We start from the raw sequence: 6,747 nt of genomic DNA, 5'->3' as shown, positions 1-6,747 counted from the left end.
TTTATCAATTTGTCTACATTGTTTTGTTTCACCAAAAAGGTATTTATGAATGGCAATAAATATGTGTTTGGCTGGTTTTAAACATGAATGTTTAATACCGGTTTGGAGTCTAGAGGCTGATAATGACCATCGCCTTCAGCACGGTCATCATGAGCATTTTAAAAAGAGCCTCGCCTTCCTAAACATAATAGTTTAGAATCCTTACCCATCTGCCTTCCAAACATGTACCAGAAACTGAAACACCAGGTGTTGTATGGCTGTTCTCTACTTGGCGAAACGACAGGGCTGACAAGTATAGCGTTAGTGCTTCCATATCTGGACGTTTCATAATAGATGTAAAGGTCACTTGCATCTGAACAGAGTGAAGTTTACAGAGGTAAGGAAGAAGAGGAAAAGATGAAATTTTACGTTAAGGATGTAATTATGTATCGTTTCGGTTTGCGGTAACACCATGTGGTAATAACTACTGCTTAGAAGATATTAGTTCTGAGAAGAACTTGTCCTGCTTATTATCAACTTTGCTAAGTAGTTTTTTGTTCTGTTTAGAACAGTCCTGCTGTAAGTTCTTAAAGAACTTGTCTTTGGTCTCAACGTTTCGACTAGCCTGCTCTAGTCATCGTCAGGAGACTAGAGATGACGATGACTAGAGCAGGCTAGTCGAAACGTTGAGACCAAAGACAAGTTCTTTTAGAACTTACAGCAGGACTGTTCTAAACAGAACAAAAAACTACTTAGCAAAGTTGATAATAAGCAGGACAAGTTCTTCTCAGAACTAATATCTTCTAAGCAGTAGTTATTACCACATGGTGTTACCGCAAACCGAAACGATACCGATACCCCACCATGCAAAGCCTCAAATCTTATATAGATGTAATTATGTTTTCATCAAACTTATCCAGTGATGTTAGTTTGTTTCTTAACTCTTACTTTTTTTTATGCAGCTTCAGTTTGTAGAGTCAAGGTCAACATGAGTCCAAACAATAGTCTAGCTTCTATCATTGATTCTCGCCCAGATTTTGAAACCAAATCAAAATTGTAAATGAAAGCACATTCGGCTTAAGACCCGAAACCGCACCGATTTAAAATTATTGCCTTATCCAGAAAATAATACTAACTGCCTAACGTCCTGTCGAAATGTGGTCCGGTATTATAGGAAGGAGTTTGTCCATTGCGCAGGAACCAGTTGGAACTGTCCTCGTCGGATTGTCTCCAACCACAAAACCCTCTTTCAAAGGTGCAGTTGAAGTCTGCGCTTGCTGTAACAAGTAAATACAAAACCGGCTGACAATCTGTGTAAACCAGTTAAAATGTCCACTGATTTCAACAGGTTTCCGTTGAGGAGAATACACGAGAAAGTGTGGATTCGTAATTTAAGAATTCACGAGGCGCGAAGCGCCGAGTGAATTCGTAAATTAAGAATCCACACTTGCGAGTGTATTCTTTGACTTAAACCATTGCGTCAAAAGAAGTATTGGCATTAACAGTGAGTGGAGATGAAAGACTTGGGATAAATGTTGCAACCTGACGCCACTTCTGCGATTGTGTACAAAGTCTATGGAGAGTTAAGAATTTTTTTTAAAGTATTTCCTAACAAAATTAGAAATACTTCTCTGTCCCAGATTCATGTCTTATCATCATTTTTGCGATGAATGCCCTTCATTGAGATGATATATAGAGGGAAAAAGTGGCGTCAGGTTGCAACATTTGTCCCGGCTCCTTCCGTTGACAAATTGATAGTTCAGACGATGATTTCTTTCTGACTCGAAGTAGGTTTTGCAGTGACGGCGAAGAATCTGACAGGGAAAATGCATTGATAATTTCGGAAGGAAATTTTCACGCAGACGGTCCTATTAATGCTCATTATAGAGAACAATTGTCTGACGTGTTTAAAGTGTGGATTCGTAATTCCGAATGCACACTTAACTAAAGATTCTTCGTTCCGAATCCACACTTTGTGACCAGCGTAACAGATTCGTAGTTCCGAATCCACAATTTTAACAATAGTGTGACGTCATAGCAATGGTTTAAACTGGAAATAGCTGGTCTCTAAATAATACAATTTGGGTTCAGAACTCATCAACAGCCATCATCCACCAGGCTGTTTGGGCAGTTTGTTGAAAAAGCTAGTCCCATATACAAGTGACATCATGAAGATGTCTTATTAATCAAGTGACCTCATTGTAAAAAGGTGCCTTTTGATATTATACATGTAGCACATACATGTTATATTGCATTATAGCACATTATTGTTACACTCTAAACACCAGATTGGTTAACATTTCCAATCATTGGTTGAAATAACCAACAATTGTTTAATACGCGTCCGACCATCAGAATGGTTGGACACATATTAGACAATTGTTTTGTGTTTATGGATGCTGGAAAAACCAAGAAAACAATTTTTTTCTTGTAGCTCATTCTTTTAGCCTAAATAATACTTCAGACTAACAGAAACAATTGTCAGGTCAGGGAACTAGACTAGTTGGCTTGCAGCTGTTCACAGATGTTGACAGATTGCAAACACAATGTAGACTAACCAAAATTTGGTAAATTGGAGGCAGTATTTGAAGGAAAAAGGGCAGGTTTTCTTCCCATCCTTGGAAATTGATTAAAATAAATTCCACTTTCTGGAAAAAGACAGCACACAAAGTGCCATGATTTCACAGGAGGCCTGGGACAATGATTCACTTACAGTCAAGCAAGGTATTCAATAATAATTTGGTAGTTGCATCATGACGATGTTGCCATGTTACATTGCATTAAATAAGAATTGTATGAAGCCCTTCATCTGTTTAATCACAAGTTGAAATTTGATATTTACATAGCTGGGGGCGTGTTACAAAGTTGAAATCTGAAGTAACAAAAAGTGAGATGACGTCGTGATTGACGCATCGGTTGTCATATAGCCTCATATTTAATGTAGCCTACATTATTTGAAGCCTTTATTTTAATTTAAAAGAAAAAGAATCAACACTCCAATTGAAACATGTATATTTGTTCGTATAAAGTAGCTTGTTGATTGTTATTTGCACTTTTTGACTGACCTGTGTACTATGATAAACTTATAAGTAAATTACTCAAGGGGTCGAAAACACTTATAGAACCACAAATATTGCATACCAAAATAATGGCATACAAAGTCAGAAAACCCTTTCATGTGTCCTTTGTATTTAAGAAGATTTAAAACTGTAATTACCATTAGGCGGCATGCTGATAACCCATAGGCTAAATCCATCCTTTGGGACAATTTCATCACTTGTGAACCTCAGCCACATTGCAGATCCATCGGAGAGTGCATCAGGACCATCGTTCCCCGTGGACTCAAATAACACAGTTGAAAGGTCGGAGCTATTGGTGCCGTCACCACCCTTCAATCTGTCATATCCACTCTCAGTGTCAAAAGTGGAGGTAATTAATTGAATCCGCCAACCTTCAACTGTCTGGATAATCCAGCCGATGTCCAAGCCATTGGCATATCTGTTTGGGTAGGAAGGTGACGTTATTTGTGCCGTCTCGTACGGCCCTAAAAATAAGCTGGTCGTTGTGGAGGATCCATTCGTACCTGAACAAATTATGGAAGAAAGAGCACTTCCTTGTGAAGCCCTTCATTTATATATAAATGAGTTAAAACAAATTATGATACAGGAATGGAACCACAGGAATTATTATTAAGAAAGGGATGTCTTTTCGAAATGCGTTCATTATTATTTTACTGGCATAGTGAATGAGTTGTGATTGACATGTGGTTGATTTTAATAAAACCATGCGTGCAATTAAGGATTAAAGAGCCTACATGTATATGCCTGGCAAAAACATAGGGGTAGAGATAGTGAAACCATGAACTACAGTATTTGAAGTAAATTCCCTCACATTTTAGTTTGAAATGCTGTAAAAAAAAAAGGAAAAAAAACCCGGAAACCCATGTTAAGTGCAAATTGTTCAAGAGTGAATGAATTAACTCTATATAAATCGTCTGGACCATAGTATCAGTTGGTGGGAGTTAATCTTCTTTTGAATGTTGAGTGAATTTTTCCCTCTTCGGAAATAATACTCAAGGAATTGCTCGTAACTGATGACGTACGATAGTAGCCTTACCACAGACAAGGATTATTTAAAACCCATAGTTACCACCTCCAGAAAAACGTAGCAAGGTTTACAAATGATTGAAATCTAGCCACGTTTTATTCTTATGGGTCAGAAATCGTGGCGTGCAGTTTCATGCAATGTTTTAGTGGCAGCTTACTCTTCCCCCTCCCCCCAATAAACACATTGTGTGACATGATATTCCGCTTGTTGGCAATTAAAAATGCTGCACGTCGATTAGAATGGAAGGTTGAAAATTACCAAATTAATATTAAATCGCTCTGTTGACATTTCCTGGAATCGCCGATAGAGGGCAGTAGTTTAACCTACTGAAGGAAGGGGCTTGCGCACTTGCGCGTGCATCCGGTTTTTTTAACAGCGCTCCCATGGGAAAATGTTGTCAGACGCCCCCCCCCCCCCCCCCCCAATTTGATTTGAGGTTGAAGAGGTCGGGCGCCCCCCCCCCCCCCCCCCTCCCCACGCGCCCTAGGATGAGGACCCTGGCTACGCTGCTGCCGAAAAATGATGATCAGCACGTCATCTTTTTTTTTTTTTTTTTTTTTTTTTTTGGCTCATTGACTTTTTGAGAAATTTTCACCCAATGCAGACCACAAATAAGGATCCCTCCACAACATGGCTAAATAGCGCCACTTTCGGACCCAATTGTATCACAAAAGCTCATTGGAAGCCCTAAGTCCAGACCAGAGGTGTTATGCCATATGTCTTCAATTCGCCAACACAATGGCTCTCGGAACTATCTAATTATAAAATTATTCGAGTGTATAACTTTTATTCATGAGCTCGGCAGTCGGATATTTGCGTTGTTGATCCTGGGAATGACGAAGGAAATTACTGATTACCATGAACGTTCAGAACTGTCCATGATATTTCTCAAAGGCTACGCTCGATTGTTCCAACTTAAAAAGCTCCTATCAGAAATGTCGCGTATAGTGATAGTAACTTGCAAAATAGAATTGGAAGGTCGGCCAACTAAAGAGAGAACTTCTACATGTATAACAGGGGCCTATTTAAAAAAAAAAAATTAAAAACCCCTAAATACTAGGCCCCTATTTATTTTTTTTTAATTTTCCTTTTATATATATTTGTTTAAATTGAATCTGTTAAATATTTTCATTGGGTGTTGCTTATATTTATTAAGCAACACGTAAACGCCCATCGTTGTGGATTTCTTTTCACTTGCTTTTGCAAATTGCAGCCACACTATAGGCCAAGTGGTTGCATTTTGCATCTAGGCATATAATGGGTAAATTTGAAACAATCATTTATAACATCAGGTAACTAATAGTGAAACGTGGACTTAATTACACCTCAACAACTTCAATGGTGCATAAGTGTAACTACTTGTAAATACACATGGTACACAAGCCTTTAAATCGGCTGAGGAAACAAAATGTATTGCCTCTTGAAATTATCGCCACCAACTGCATTAGACTTGATGGAAACAAGTAAGCAGCAGTCAGTCGCATGTCTCATGAAAGTAATGGACTAAGGCGTAGCCAGGGTTCTCATCCGGGGGGGGGGGGGGGGGGGGGGGGGGGGGGCTTGAGGTAACAATGGAGGGGCGCCCCCCCCCCCAAAAAAAAAAATTAGTGCTGAAAGGTAGACAGGTTTTTTACACCGGACACCCACCCTCCGTCAAATCAAATAGTAGGTGTGGGGGGGGGGGGGGGGGCTGCACACCATCTTCCCATAGGGGCGATGCTCAAAACGAATATCATGGCTACATTAGACAATAACTACCGCTATTCGCTTTCCAAAGGCCGTTACAATAAACAACCACTCGCGGAAAGCAAGAGTTTTGGTAAAACAAATACGTGTACGCACAAAATCAAGGTGAAAAGGGACTACAATGTATATTTTTCCAGCTAATCGTGGTACATTGTGTTGTAACTGCAAATTTTCAGTGAGGGGAGGGGGCGACTGGGGGGGCGCAAACTTTTTATGGGGGGCGTGTGCCCCCGCCCCCACCGCAGGCCGCCTCCCCCCCCCCCCCCCCCCATAGCTACGCTGCTGGTAACTGATGTAACCTTGATAGTAAACATTTTGCATTGTTTTCATTATGCCAACCTAATTCCTACCTGAATCCTATTCCTACCTCAATTTCTCATAAATTAGCACACATATGTTATTTGGCCTGGTCTTAGAGATGGCTTGACTATTGATAGTGTCTTGACTTAATCCAGTAGGGTAATCTGTAACCTACCGTATACAAGACTACTTTGATTCTTATTCAACCCAAACTTCATTTTTTCTGTATTTTTACTTGTCTTTAAATTACACATTAATTTGTATTCTGTGTGCGTAATGATCTAGATTGAAATCGGTGTAACCATTCATGAGATTAGACCCCTTAATTGATGTTTTTAGGATGAAAAAGTCGGACAAAGATTGCGCCTTAATGTGCACTTCGACAGAATGGCAATAGCAGAATCGAATTAAGGATCCCAAATAACAAAGAACAACATTTATTATGTTGTTCAGAAACTCATGCAGGCTTCATTTTCAAGTTAACATAGAGTTTCTGGCCCGCAATCTATGTATCAAAATGTAGCCCTTCAAACAATTCAAAAGCTACATAATCAGAAGTTGGCCTATCGTAGTCCTACCCTGTTTAGAACGCAGCATCAAAACAGCGATAAATGT

Source organism: Patiria miniata, unplaced genomic scaffold (assembly GCF_015706575.1).
Source record: "Patiria miniata isolate m_02_andy unplaced genomic scaffold, ASM1570657v1 HiC_scaffold_25, whole genome shotgun sequence".
Classification (NCBI taxonomy): domain Eukaryota; kingdom Metazoa; phylum Echinodermata; class Asteroidea; order Valvatida; family Asterinidae; genus Patiria; species Patiria miniata.
This window is presented reverse-complemented; position numbering follows the sequence as displayed.